The sequence below is a fragment of the Camelus ferus genome, chromosome 11 (assembly GCF_009834535.1).
Source record: "Camelus ferus isolate YT-003-E chromosome 11, BCGSAC_Cfer_1.0, whole genome shotgun sequence".
NCBI lineage: Eukaryota > Metazoa > Chordata > Mammalia > Artiodactyla > Camelidae > Camelus > Camelus ferus.
The window spans coordinates 56,150,533-56,165,374 of NC_045706.1; the positions used below are offsets into that span (position 1 = coordinate 56,150,533).

At 41.0% G+C, this 14,842-nt stretch overlaps 1 protein-coding gene across 11 annotated transcripts in view; it reads left to right on the top strand.

The window, feature by feature from the left end:
- The window catches only part of NRG3 (neuregulin 3), a 937,576-nt gene that overhangs the window by 24,772 nt on the left and 897,962 nt on the right, over window positions 1-14,842 (top strand). The gene's annotated exons all lie outside the window — the stretch shown is intronic.

The window sequence follows — 14,842 nt, forward strand, 5'->3', positions numbered from 1 at the left end:
AAATGTACTGCTCTAAGTTACTCCAGAAATCGGGTCCAGTGAATTTGGGAGAGTCTGAGCGTCTGAAACAAATGCATTGCAAATTACAACCCTGCATTACTTCGTATCGAATGTTATGTCCTAAAGTGTAGCTAGCATACCGGTGTGGCTTCTCCTGATTATGCTGAGATTTTAAAAGGGTACACTGATGGCCACAGTCTCTGAAAATTTCTCTTAGCTGGATTTCCATCAAATGTTTCAGATATTTACATTCTGATAATACAGAAATGTAGAGTTAAAATTAGGCTACCCTAAAATTTGTTTGTTTGTTTTATATGTGTAATTTAGAGCAAATTTTGCTGCCCCAGGGAGGAAATGTTACAAATGAAAACTAGGTTTCCCTGGGTAATCTGAGAAAGTGCTGTGTAAACATGAAAAGATTCAGGGCCTGTGTTATTATTCAGAAATACAACTGAAGTACGGGTTTATTTTTAGTTAGAAATAGTAATAATAGCAAGTGAAGAATTTTAGGAGAGGCTTTGCTGGAATATTTTTTTTCCCCTCAGGATTATATAAGCTTTTAATTTGTTTTTAGTAAGGAATACAAACCAGTCATATAATGAATGCAGGTAATACACTGATGAAATTTAAAGTTTCGATGAAAAATGAGATGTTTGTTGGTATTTAAAGACAGTTCCCTTCCCTCTCTCTTTCTCCTTGGTGAGGTAGGGATCCCCAGATCAAGAAGTCCCTGATGGATGTGGGCACAGCACAGCATAATAATAATACAGACAGTCTTGGGCTTCTAAAGCAGTCACGTGATTGTAGTGATCTTGCAGACGTGGTCTGGAGTCGGGGCTACGAGGCTGTGTCCAACCGGTAGTCTCCACCCCTGGTGAAGTGGGAGGAAGCAGGTTTGCAACTGGGACCCCCATGGGCTTCCAGCATTGAGAGCCAAGGGAGCAGGTGATACCGGTTCCAGAAAGGACAACTGTGGTCAACTTCTGCAACTTCTTACAGGGAGTGTTGGGTTTGTCTTAAAATACATACTTTATATATCTGAAATCTTCACCGTTGGAGTGTAAAATGCCAATGTACTAGGTCTTTAAGTTAATGGGGTCTTTGACAAACTGGAATAAGCAACTCTCAAATTATGAGGAGAGACTGTAGGAGGTGGGGGGAAGGTTAGTATGAAATTGCATTATTTTTACAGAAAGAAGACCAGCGATACACACATGATGGTTACCTGCGTGGGCACACTCAGGGCTGTTCACTTCATGGATGCATTTACTTAACCTAACAACGGTTCCAGAGGGTACACATCAGTATGTCCACTTTACAGGCAGGGCAAGCAGCTTTCCAGAGGTGAAGCTGGAATTCTGACACTTCTTCCCTGTAGAGGAGGGCAGAAGAGGGCTTTCTTGAAATTTTCGAGGGGGTCTCTGTATTTTGTGAGTGTTCTCCCAGATCCGTCTGTGGCTGATCTCACAAAGGCACTTTTCTTTACAGAAGGATGTCCCAAGCGTGATTCTCAAGCTGAAGTCCTGAAATCAGGATTTCCTTTCTAAATAAAGAAGAGGGACAAAGAGACTGTCCCGAAGTCATGGACAAGAGCTGGGAGAAGGGGAAAAGCGATTACAGATCTGCCTGATACTCAGGCAGCCCTGGCCTGCGGAGTAAGGAGCCTTGAGCGAGGCCGGGGGTACGATAGGTGGTTTACAGGTGGCGTCGGAGGCAGGATGCGTTTGTGTGTGAAGTGGTTGCAACCACTACCTCTCCAGCTTTACAGTCTTCAGCTCTGGAGTGAATTTACCTTCCAGCTTCCTAAAGGAAACCAATGAAAATATAGTCATGTCAGCAATAGCTTCTAAGTAGTTATCGTGGACTATAGACAACCTGTCCCTTACCTCTCAGTACAGTTTGATGGGGCAGGCATTATTATTACCTCCATGTCACTGAAAAGGAACTGGAAGTATAGTGGAGTCATTGCCCCGTGTTCTCTCTGCTGATGGTATGAGGGGTGTGGTTTTGTAACTGGGGTTGTGATTGAAAGATCTCTTTTCCATTGCTCCCCATGAACCGTGCGCTTCGACTTTAACATATCTCAAAAGATGTTTGTATTATACATAATATGACATGTAAGGAAATGGATTTTTGTTTTGTGGTTGGTTGGTTTTCTTCCAGACTCAAGAGCCCCTGTCCGCCTAAAATGTGTGGTTTCATCCCAGTCACCATCTGACCCACAGGTGCACGGCATGTAATTGTATCTCAAAAATCATTTCCAGATATGCTGGAAACAGCAATAGGACCAGCTGTGTTTCTCATAAAAGATTAGGCACAAGTCATGTATGAGGTTTTCCTCTACTCTTACTCGTGAAAACACTAGCCGTGGGTTAATGTGATAAAAAGAAAACAAAATTAAATAAGCTGGTGTAAACATAGCACAACTGACTTCCAGAAGGGAGATAAACGTTGCCAGCCAACTTGCCGTCTCTGGTATTTCTTTTTGGCTAATTGTGCTTAGTACTGTTTGAGAGATAACAGTGTGCCGAGAACCAGTATATCACATGGTCAGCCTTGCACCGTCTCCAACACTCGGGTGAACCCATCTGGAGGGTTTCGTCCACCAGGGCCCGGCAACCTCATTAGCTTTCTCTGAAAGGCCCGGCCCAAGCAACAATACAAATCACTGTTGCTCCAGGGCGATGGTGCAGGGTGAGAGAAGGCAAACACGCCCCACTGTTTATTTTTTCCATGTTAAAAATCTAAACGTGGATGCAGAATTATTCAGTGATTCCAGCGGAGCCCAGGGACTTGCATCAGTTATCCCTGCTTCTTTGGAAATGTTAAGAAAGGGCATCTTACGACCAAGTGAGAAACATGAGGTGCCTGCCTTTGAGACTTCAGAATAGATCTTGGTAATAATACAAATCTGTATCTTCACAGAATCTCAGAATTTGGAGGGAATTGGATTGGCTTCCAGTCTAATTGTCATCTCCTGTTTGAATCTCTTGACTCTCCCCTGACAGGAATGGCTGCGCAGTCTCTGCTTGGACCCCTTCAGTGACAGGCTCACAGTCTCCCAGACTTTCCCTTCTATTACCAGATGATGCTCATCATTGGAAGTGCTACCTCATGCTTAGCCAGATTCCACCTTCTTCCCCATGTTCCTAAATCTACTCTCTGGAGCCAAAAGAATGATTCTATCCTGATCCATTTGGTAGGCTTATGCATGTGTGACGACTACAATCTTACTTTCAGTAGACCTTTTTGTCTCTAAGATAAATCCATAATTTCACCATTTTTTTTTTTTTTCATATGGCAGGGCTTCGCGTCCCCACAGCATCCTGGGTCCTCTCTTTGGGAGCGCAGTCGTTTACCCCAAACTCTCAAGCCACCTCCCTGTGTTCTTTGGCAGGTCATCATCTCTCAGAGGCCCAGCTTCTTCATCTGTAGGATCAGGACATCATAGCACCTGCTGCAGGAGAAGATGATGCCTGCAAAAGCACAGTCAGTGCCTGGCAAATAGTGGTTAAAAATGATAGCTATTGTTTTTGTCAGTTTCTCTTAATTGTTAAGCCCTGGACTGAATAGCAGGCCTCCAGTCCAGGGCCATCCTGACCCTTTCATGCAGTGTATGAGCTGTTCCTCCCAGCTTTAATGTCATCCGTGAATTGGGCATCATGCACCATTGTCTAACTGCAGCAAAAAAAAGGAACAGGCATTCCTTTGGCCTGATTTGTTCTTCACGAATCCACATGGGCCATAGTGATCACTGTTTCTGTTTTTTATGCACTCACAAATCACTCTTCATTTTTTCCCTAGATCCTGAATTCTGACCTCTTCCCTCTATTGCAAATCACACTGTATTTAATGATCTTAATAACTCCTTTGGCATGGTTCCCTTTCTCCACACCCCTCCAGGTTTGTGGAGCATGCTCTTACCTGCCCATTCTCTGGCTACCTGTGTGTTATTTCTTGGACCACAGACCTGAGTTTTAGAGGATTGAAGTGTGCTGTTCTGTATTACCAGACTACCTTCTGGCCTCCCCACAGAACATGGAATCAGAGAAGATTTGAAAAACAATCTTCTCTTTCACATCAGGAGACAGAAAAATGTCCTTGTTAGATCCAACAGAACATAACTTAAGGAACTCCTTTGGTTACCGTTATACTTTTATCACAATTAACAACTCTTTCCGGAGTTGCTTTTTCCCCATTTGGTTCTTATAGGCCATCACTGGTTAATTGGGTTGCCCTGTCCTCAATTTTCATGTTTTTTTCACGTCTTTTAAAAATCATCCCTTACACTATGGCTGGATTGGTGCTTCGAATGCATTTTATTCTGTTCTGTTCTACATTGGGATTGTTTGTGATTGCATAATTGGAATTTGCCTTTTGAGAGTCTTCCAAACCTCGTGGGCCATCTTTCCTTTATTAGAGGAAGCAGCCCTGTACAAACATAAGTAGACTTTAAATGTTTCCATAGCCTTACATTTTATAATTCTCTTTGTTCATGTTTCTTTTAAAAAGCCTTCTTGATTGAATTAAACTATTTTTGGGGGTAAGCAAACTCTTATATTCTCTGTCTTAGTTACTTCGTCTTTAAAAAGAGGATAATAATGTAATAACCTCAAGAGTTGTAGGATTTAAATGGATTTCGTAATTCACCCATAACTGGGTATTACGAAGCACTCAGAACAATACTGGGCATACGTTCAGTAACTGTTGGCTACTGTTGCTGTTGTCATCACTATCACCGTCGTCATCATCATCATCATTTTCATTGGAAAAGAAAATTTCATTTTCAAAGAAAAATTAGACCCTGTTCTTCCACACCACATCATATGCAGCCTCGTGTTCCGGTTCCAGATGCCCTCCGATGAGATCGCCGTCAGTCACAATTGCTGTTTCAGTGAAGAGCTCATCCTTTGTTGGATTGATATCGTTGGGGGTACGATTTTATATAGGGTGTTTGGAGACAGACCCTGAGGAAGTAGCATTTGGGAGAGTTCTGAAAAAGCCAAGGAAATATCTGCAGAAAACATCTAGGCAGGGAGAAGGGCATGTGCCAAGATCTTGACATGGAAGTCTGTCTGTCCTGTCCAAAAGCAGCATGATGTCCAGCGAGACTTGTCATGGAGTGGAAGGGGTGGGAACAGAGCAGCACGTGAGGTCTGAGAGCCAGTCAGGGGTAGATGACAACAAGAACTTTGCGTTTATTCTGTGAGAGATGGAAAGCGGTTGGGAGCTGGCTAGTGGGAGTGGAGTTGGCAGGTGTAGAAGATAGACAACGGTAGAGCAGTGTGAGAGGAAGCAGGGCGGACGGTTGGAAAGCTCTCTCCCTGATCTTTGTGAAAGATACTGTTTAGACCTGAACTGCAGGAGGAGCAGAAGGGTGGGTATCGGTCTTTCGGTTTGAAAGATATTTTAAAAGTGGTGTGTACAATAAAGATTTGTATGGAGAGGCATGGGTAAAGGGATTAGACAGAAATCAAGGATGAACAAAGAGTGTTTTTTCTGTTTAATCTATGCGAACTGGGTGAATGGTAGTATTGCTAAGAGGACCACAGGAGCATAAGAGATTTGGAGGGGGAAGTTGGCTTCCATTGACCTCCTGTGTCATACTTGACCTATTTTGGGGAGGAAATAAATGATTTAAGGGAGAAATAAAACATTTACACAAAACAAGCACTAGATTTGGCTTTAGAATTCTTATTTGCTTCTTCTGAGAAGTATAAAAGACCTACATCGACTACTTAAAAGAAAACACAGTAGCTTCCAAATATACATGCTAATTAGAAGCTTGAATCTCTATTTTTATACTTTAAGAGAAAAAAAATTCATCACTATATATTGTGGTGACTTCTCTGGTAGAGACTGGAAGAGTGGATGATGATGGTAATTTCAGAATGTAAATGTTTAGTAATTCAAAATCTCAGAAAATAACACCAGCACATACCTTAATGATTTTTAAAATATATGTGTGTTTTTGTTAGTTCATTCATATAATCATTTCTAAAAGTGAGAGAAGTATTATCTTAATTACATTATGACAGTATTAGCTTGGTAAAAGAAGAGAAAGGAGATTTCTAATGAACCAATCTCTAAAGGAACTGATATTAAGGAAACTGATTTTTTAATCTATTTAGCTGAGAGTATTTCAGTTAACTTTATAACTGCAGATTAACTCTTTTTGACTGTAAATATGGAGTTTGATTATACGGAACTACATCTTTGAGAAACTAATCTTAGCAGGTTTTTTGTTTTTTTTTAAAAAATATTGAGGCCTCTCAGTTTTTACATCAGAATAACCTTGATACCTTTCTTTGAAAGTTCTCAGAAGTTGGGACTTAGAAAATTGTCATTTCAGTATTGGAGACTGCACTTTAAGACACTGATTTGAAGGTCAGTACAAGAGATGACTTTCAAAGAACAAAAGGAATCAATATACCTAATTGTGTTTATCATTACGTTTTTGTTTTTCCTAGGTGCCCTCTTTTGTTGCTGCTTTGATACATGGTGTAGATAATCTCTATTTACATACCGATCAGTGCTCTCATGATTCCAAAGTTTCTTCCTGATGGCTTGAAAAGAATTCTAGCTCAGATGTGTTTTGAGAAGACCTTCAAGTTATTTCTATTGTAATAGGTATATAAGATTAATACTGGGGATAGCCCCCTTAGTAGTGGAAACATTTCAATTATGTATTGCTAATATTAGAAAACATCTTCCTTAACTGTCATCGTGTGATCCCCCCACTGACATAGTGAATATGTAGGTAATGTTATCTCTGGGCCTGGTCCACACATTCTTCTGGTAAGGTTAAATGAGATTTAAATGAGCCAATGAGTTGATAGTAGCGTGGGGGATTCATGCTTTTCATATATTGCCCCCTAACATTCAGTACTAGGTGTTAAAGGTACTGCTCCCGCTTTTGTGGCAAGCAGTCTCAAGGAGCTGATTGAGTCAGGAAATCTGGATCTGATCCTGCTAGAAGCTGATTCTTTGATTTTATACAAGTAACTTCACCTTTCTAGAGACCATATTCCCCAGTGCTTGAATCAGATTATGGGGTTAAAGTGAAACATCTTTGATATCTCTTTCATGTCAAACCATCTTTGTTCTTCTTTGTGTGGGAATAGGAATAAGTGGGCATGCCAATCTCAGACTTGAAGTTTGGGGGTAAAAAGGGAGAGATACTTGATCTGTAACCCCAGAAGCAGGGGTCAGACCACTTGTGGTTAAGACGCTTACGTTAGTTCATCTTGTGGTGTCAGCTGCTGACCACTAAAACTAAGTCCCAGTGTTGGCCTGAAAGGAAGTTATCTGAGATATCTTTTGCAGTGTTTTCATAGCAGTGGTGCTGAGGAGGGAGGTGGCGCTGACAGTGGTGGGAGCAAGGGGGTTGGTGCAGGTGATAGGAGTTTTGTTGATTTCCTAGGGCTGTTGTAAATAAAGCATGTGCCACAAGCTGGATGACTTAAAGCAACAGAAGGCTGTTCTCTCAAGTACTGGAGCCTTGAAGTCCGATGCCAAGGTCTTGGCAGGTCCATGCTCCATCTGAAGGCTCTGGAGAAGAATCTTTTTATGCCACTTCTAGATTCTGATGGTTGCCAGCGAGCCTTAGCATCCCTTAGCTTGTAGATTCGTCACTCCAATCCCTGTCTCCTTCTTCGCATGGCGTCTCCCTTGTGTATCTGTTTCTATGCCCAAATATCCCTCTTCTTGTAAGGATACCAGTCATTTTGGAGTTAGGGCCCACCCTACTCTACTGTGACCTCACCTTGATGACCTCATCTTGGGCGGTTGTCATGGTGGTGGTAGTGGAAATGGAATGATGGCAGTGATGCCTATGCCCATGGCGGTGTGTGGTGAGGTGCTGGTGGTTCTGAGTGCTAAGGCAAGTTGACTACCTGAAAATCAGGCATAATAGCTTTTGGGGTTGCCTCACTGTAGACAAGTATTCTGTAGCATATTCCCATGACCAGGGTGAACTGGAGAAGGTCTGGTTCCTTATAGACTCTCCCAAAGCCTTCCCTCTGCCTTGAGATGAGGTGATTTACAGAACACTGGCATAGAAAAGGGATGCTGGGCCACTCAAGTATGGTTAGCACTGTTGTTTTCAATTATGAGCTCTTAAAGAATGTTTGCAAGTACTAGAAATTTGGGGGGAGGATTTTAAATGATTGATATATTTAACACAAAATAAATAAGAGATAATTACAAGCAATCATGACCACACCCTAAAGGAGTGCATCTGAGATCCACACTTCTCCACCGAGTAGCACCATTCGCTTGATTGCATCTTGGGGTAGATGGTCTGTTGCCCTGGCTCACTCCCACCCAGACTCATGAGGCAGAGTTCTCTTGCATCCACAGAACAAGGCTCTGGCTCTGCCATACCCTGAAATTGGAGGATGTTTTACCTGCTCCATTTGAGCTATTCAGCTTGGGTTTCCATCTCACAGGATATGCACTCAGATGTAGCAAAAATGCTTATTGCACATTGATCCAAGTTTGGCTGCAAACCTGGGAACAGTTCTTGGCACACGAGTTATTACAGAGTAAGAAAGAATGGCCTGTTGGCAATGCCTTAAAGGCTCTTCGAGAGGTGATGAGAGGGAGGAGTTAGTTGTATCCACAGGACACCAGTGCAGATGCTTCTCTCTCTAGGAATAAAGCAAGGTTTATGTCTACAAAGCAGTTTCAGTTTCTTAGAGAGCAGTAAGGTTTGAATATAAGGCACATAACTTCTAATAAAAATAGAAAAGAGATAATAAAATCTTTAAAGAAAATATACACGATGCTTCTGTATTCCATGTTTGAGATCTTCTTTTTTCTCCTAGTTCTATTTTTTAAAAATTTGGATATAATTGACGTATTAGCTTTGGGTATATAACATAATGATTGGATATTTGTATGTACTGTGAAATGATCACCACGATAAGTCTACCACCATACATAGACAAAATTTTTCTTCTTGTGATGAGAACTTTTAAGATCTACTCTCTTAGCAGATTTCAGATATACAGTACAGCATTCTTAACTATAGTCACTATGCTGTACACACGTCCCCAGGTCTTACTTACTTTGTAACTGGAAGTTTGTACCTTTGACTAGCTTTACCCATTTCATCCACCACTAACCCTTCACCCTAATCTCTGGCAACCACTAAGCTGATCTCTGTATTTGTGAATTCTTTTTTTTTTTATTCTACATAAAAGCTGATCATATGATATGTCCTTCTCTGACTTATTTCACTTAGCATAATGCCCTCAAAGTCCATCCATATGAACAATTGGCAAGATTTCTTTCTTTTTTATTGTTGAATAATATTCCATCGCATAGATACCATATTTTATCTATCCATTCATCCACCAGTGGACACTTAGGCTGCTTCCATATCTTGACTATTGAGGAATAATACTGCAGTGAACACGGGGGTGCTGATACCTTTTTGAGTTAATGTTTTTGTGTCTTTCTGTTATTTCTTTCAAGACATTTTACATGTTCATTGCATTGTTCAGTAGCCCTAAAATTGTGTGTTTTTCCCCTTGCTCTAAAATTTATCTTGTAAGAGTGATCTTTATGATACTGTGCACTAAAAAGCCCTGTTTCTGGAATTTTACAAAATATCTAAACAGCTATTTGGTTGAGTTAATGGAGAATTTTTCTGGCTAGATGGTTTTCTCAATTAGCATTTTTAGTGTCACAACTTACTCTCAAATCCTGCAGGAGGACATTTGATGGTTGTGGCTGGCAATAAGCTATGAATCACCATCTTTGCCGCTCTGTAGTCAGTTCTTCTTGCTGTTCACCCCCTAGACACCAAATGAAGTACCCTTCTAATGGTCCCCAGCTCTAGCCTGCAGCAAAGGGCAAAGGAAAAAACCCACCCAAGGCGAGATTATGTTTGGAAAAGGACACAAAATCCCAAATCCCTTCAACAGTGGGAACATGAAACCAAGCACTTGAAGGCTGGAGTCTGGAGTGTTCAATAGTGTTCAAAGAAAAAGCCCTTAAGAACATTGTATCAACCCTAATTTATAACCTAAATTAAACAACATGCATTCAACATATTATATGGAAAACCACGAAGTATTTCCACTTTGCATATTTTTTCAACATCGTGATAAAAATTCTTACAAATCTCCGGTGTTGCCTGTTATCTGGGGCACGTTTCTCGCCCAGCCTTGGTGGCACTGAGCTACACCACTGTGCTGGCCTGAGAGCCACACATGCCCAGTTCTCTGGCAAGTGCGAGCTGGTGAGCACAACTGTTCTGATACACTCCTTCTTAAAAGCGATACATGTTTTTTTCTCTAAGATTTCTCCTTCAAGTCAAGCCAAGTTATGCAGTGGAATTTATCCTTAGAATAAATGAAAATTTGTGCCAGCAGATATTTAAAAAGCCCTTTTTATTTGGTTACCAGTGTTATGATAGCCATTTCTTCCCCATCAATTTGATTCATGCCAAATGGGTCCTTTGCGAGCCTCGCTGCCGCGTCTGTATCAGCAAAGCTGCAGAGGTATTTTGGCATTTGACCAAATAATTGCAAATTGTTCCAATTATTCAACTGGAGAATTCATTTATTTTTTGAGCTAATAACAGATTTTTAAAGTGGGATTTTCAGGTCAAAGCACTAACACAGATTAAAAGCTTGCTGCTCTGCAAGTCTTGGGAGTTCACCAAGAGCAGTCCCTGCCTTCCCTCCATCCTCAGGAATCAGTCTCCCAGGATGTTGCTTTCCTCTGTCCTCAGCTGTTGCCTGGGAGAGGTTTCTGCAGCTGCCACGGAACAGCCTTCTCATCAGAGTCGCCGCTCTGTGGGCTGGGAGCGTGGGGAGGTTGGGCGGGCAGAGTCTCACTGGCTGCTCTGGATTGAGCTGTTGGTTTGCGTGTGTCTTTAAGCTTTAATACAGACATTTTTTTTTAATGAAAATATGAGATAGGACATTTCTTCCTCAACTGCCACTGTTACTGTTATGATTTGTTAAAAACCATCGCTTCCACTTCCAGCCGTCCCCTGTCCTCTGAAGAAGATTCTATAAAGGACAAAGGCCACACAGTTAAACCCTGGATTACTTGCCTTGACTTTGGATACCTAATAGAGAAACCTGAGCAAAAACAGCATCTGCTCAAGTAAAATGTGTTTTCTTACCGAAAAATAAAAATAAAAGAGGGAAAGATTGTTATTGCTTATGTTAGAGTTGCCATTATGCTTTTGAAATGTCCTGTGAGAGTAATCAGTGTTAATCACCAGCGATTAGACAGTGCAGGGAAGTATAAAAACATAGAAAATCTCAAAAATCTTATTCACCAGAAAAAAAAATCATTGTTAAAATCTCGGGATAATGTTTTCCAGATATTTTTCTTTTTCCTTACTTGTCTTTTTTCTTTTTCTTTTCCTTTTTTGCATTTTATTCCAGGCTTTAGTTGGAGTGTATGTATCCATGAGTGTATTTGGGTCCATACTAGTGTGTTTTCACATTAGGGTAGTATTTTGTACTGACTGCTCTAAGACCTGCTTCATTCATGTTTTAAAGGAGGGGGAGGGGAAACAGTGCTATCAGAGAGATTATTGCTAGAATGGATGGTCAGGGAAATCCTTTCTGATGAGTGACCTTAATGGTGAGATGTTAAGCTTGAGATCCACTGATGCTAAGAATACAGAGCAGAGCATTGTGGGGAGAGGTGATAGTGACTGAGGTCTTCCTGTGGGGAGAGAGCTCATCTTACTCTTACATCTGAAAAAACCGTGGTGCTGAAGCACAGAGGAAACTGGAATAACAAGATAAAAATTTGGCAGGGATCCGACCATCCGGGAACCTTCTAGGCCACGCTTATTTCACTTGATATATTGTGACTGTCTTTCTGTGGTCAATATTCTAAAGGCGGTAGAGGGTGGTGTTAAAAGCCTGGCCATTGGCATTAGATAAATCTAATGTGTAAACGTAGTCAAGCTAATTAATGTCTCTAAGGCTTAATTTCCAAATCTTTAAAATGGAGGTGGTTATAGCCATTACCTGATGGGGTCGTTGGGAGGAAAAGTCAGATAATATGTATGAAGCTGTGAAGAGCCTGGCACCACCCTTAATCAGTTTTATGGCTGAATTTATTCAAGGTACATTGCCGGAGTAACCAAGGCTTGCCGAAGGAAGGTTATTTAGCAGAAGGTATAGTGGAGCTTCAAATAATAAAGCATTGAAACCAGCAGTTGTCTTTGTTAACACCTTTGGAATGAAGAACCGAGGTGCTCCATTGGCTGGTGTCCTCATGCAGAGCCAAGGGCTGTTGTTACTGGCTTTTAAGACATTCAGGGCAAAACCTTGGCATTTCCTACTGTTTCTCACCTAGCACCTTGCTCAACACTTTTGAAGTGGAAGGTGGTCAGTGAATCCCTGTGGAATGCATGAGAAGCAATCACATCCACCATGAACCTCAACCTTTCCTTTTCTAGAAGGGAGGCCACTTTTGTCCCAGAGAAGACTTTATGTGTATAGAAAAAATGAATTAGGCTTTATAACATGTCTTAAATATATGGTGACTTCTAAAAAGGAGGTTGAAAACCTGCAAGAGTATATGATTCCGTGAAAGCATCACATACATCCAGAGCAGCTGTGGCACGGGTCCCTGCTGGGACAGCTCTGCAGACTGTCTGCAGTGGCATCATCACGACTGCCCTCTTACTCTGAGGTGCCACATCGGCTACCAAACAGATCAAAGATCGCCTCTGCATGTGGCATCCATGTTGATGTATTAATGGCGATATTCCCTGGCTTGTAAAATTTAAAGTATTGGAATATTCTTGTTTTTATTTCTATAGCGAACACGTATCACCCTTATAATGAGAAAAATAAAATGGAAGGCAATTCAGAAATAACATCCTTCAGTTTTTTTTTTTTTTCCCACACAACTTCACGGTTGGGTCTCTGACATTTCCAACTCTGTGGACCATGCCTGGGTGTGTTTTTAGAATTTAAAAAATAAAATCCTCTGGGTCTTCCAAAAATTGAGATCTTAGCACTGACATTGTTCAGTAGGGTACCTGATGGGTCATTTTACAAATACGCAATTTGTTCTCAAAGAGACATGAGTTTTGATTTTTACTTTGGTCATTTACTAGAGATTAACTCTTGGGTTTCATCATTTGCAGAATTGGGAAAACAGTGCTTCCCTTCTGTAATTTATAGATTATCTGATGATTCAAATTAGATATGAAAGTAATTTTAAGCCATCCACATAAACACCAGCTGCTATTTTTTGTTATGATTCGCTGCTGTCTTATCCTATAAAGCTCCAGGTTTTATTTTTATCTCAGATCACTTGGGCAAATATTTTACACTGGGGTGATTTGTGAGTTATTAAAACAGTTGCCTCTTCATTAATGGACTATTCTCTTTGGAAATTAGACATTAAAATTTACGATTTTTGTGACAACACTGGGATGTGAGCTGCACTGCTCATATAAAGAGATTTTTTTGTATTTTAAGCATTAATCAGACCTGGAGATCTTGGCTTTTCTGTGCTCTGGCCAGCAATTGCTCATTTTTAGGTTAGCCTTTGCCTGATGCTCAGTGTTGAGTATGGAAGTGTTTCCTCTGCTCTTGGTTGGTCAGCTGGCTTGGAGAGCCCGGGTTCTTCACCCTGACAAAATTATGGAAAAATACTGGGTCTTCTTAGGGGACCCAAAAGGGAATGAGATGGGTGTTGAGCTGCTAGGAATTAGCTTCTTCACGTTTTTTAGACATCAACAGTCCAACCAGCTTCTCGATACTTAATTTCATCTTTCACCGAAACACACAGCATCAAATGATGTTTGAAATTATCTTTGGTGCTCAGCTCTGGATATTTTTGAATCAGTGAGTAATAAGGAGCTGCTTGACACTGTTAAATATGGAGTGTTGGTTTGTCACCCCCAGTAAATGAGTCAGGAGGGATTCGCTACCTGCTAGGACAGCCTCTCTCCCCAGCCCCATACTGGTAACACCTGGAGTTTATCTAGCACCTCTGTGATATTCCTGACAGCCTCCCAGATGAGCACATGGCTATTCCTCCTCCCTGCCAAGCAGACTGGAGAGAAGTGTGGTACTTGCTCTGTCTTCTGGACATCTGGGACGTCAGGGGAGCTTTGAGGTTTCAGGAAATGCTTATTTCTCTGCTCTTAGGACAGGCTCTTGTCTCTCCAGTACGATGAGAGGTTCCCTCCAGTCTAGTGCTGTCATCTCAACATGTGATCACTACAAAAATTATGAGTTGACTATTTTATACACTATTTTGTGTACTAAGGATTCAAAATCTGGTGTGTAATTTATACTGATAGTGGATTTCAGTCCGATTAGTCACATATCAAGTGCTCACTAGCCACAGGTGGCAAGTAGCTACCACATTGGATGATGCGGATGCAGTTTATTCCTTACCAGCTTGGCCCAGAATAGTAGAAAATGCCATTTCCATGTAACAGTCTTTCCCCCTCAATAAAGGACTATTTATTGGGCATCTAATATTTATACTATTTAGTATGTTTTGGTTAAGTGACCACCAAAGTTGAATTTCAATCAATGACTCAAATTCTGAAAAAGATAATACATAATGAGTAATCTAAATAAAATGAAAAGTTTCTGAATGTCTGTTAATTGCATCATACAGAGTGTTGGATGTGAGGTTTCAAAAACTTGGAGGATAGCTTGGGATCATCTGAGTTAAAATTATAGGCTATAAGGCATATTAGGCACGGGCTCTGGGGGGCTCTGGGTAGCATCACATAGGGTGAGGCAGTCATTTTCCAAAAGCAGGTGAAATCAACCCAAAAAAGATGCCATTGAAGAGATGTAGTATACTGCTAGATGTTAGAGAAAAA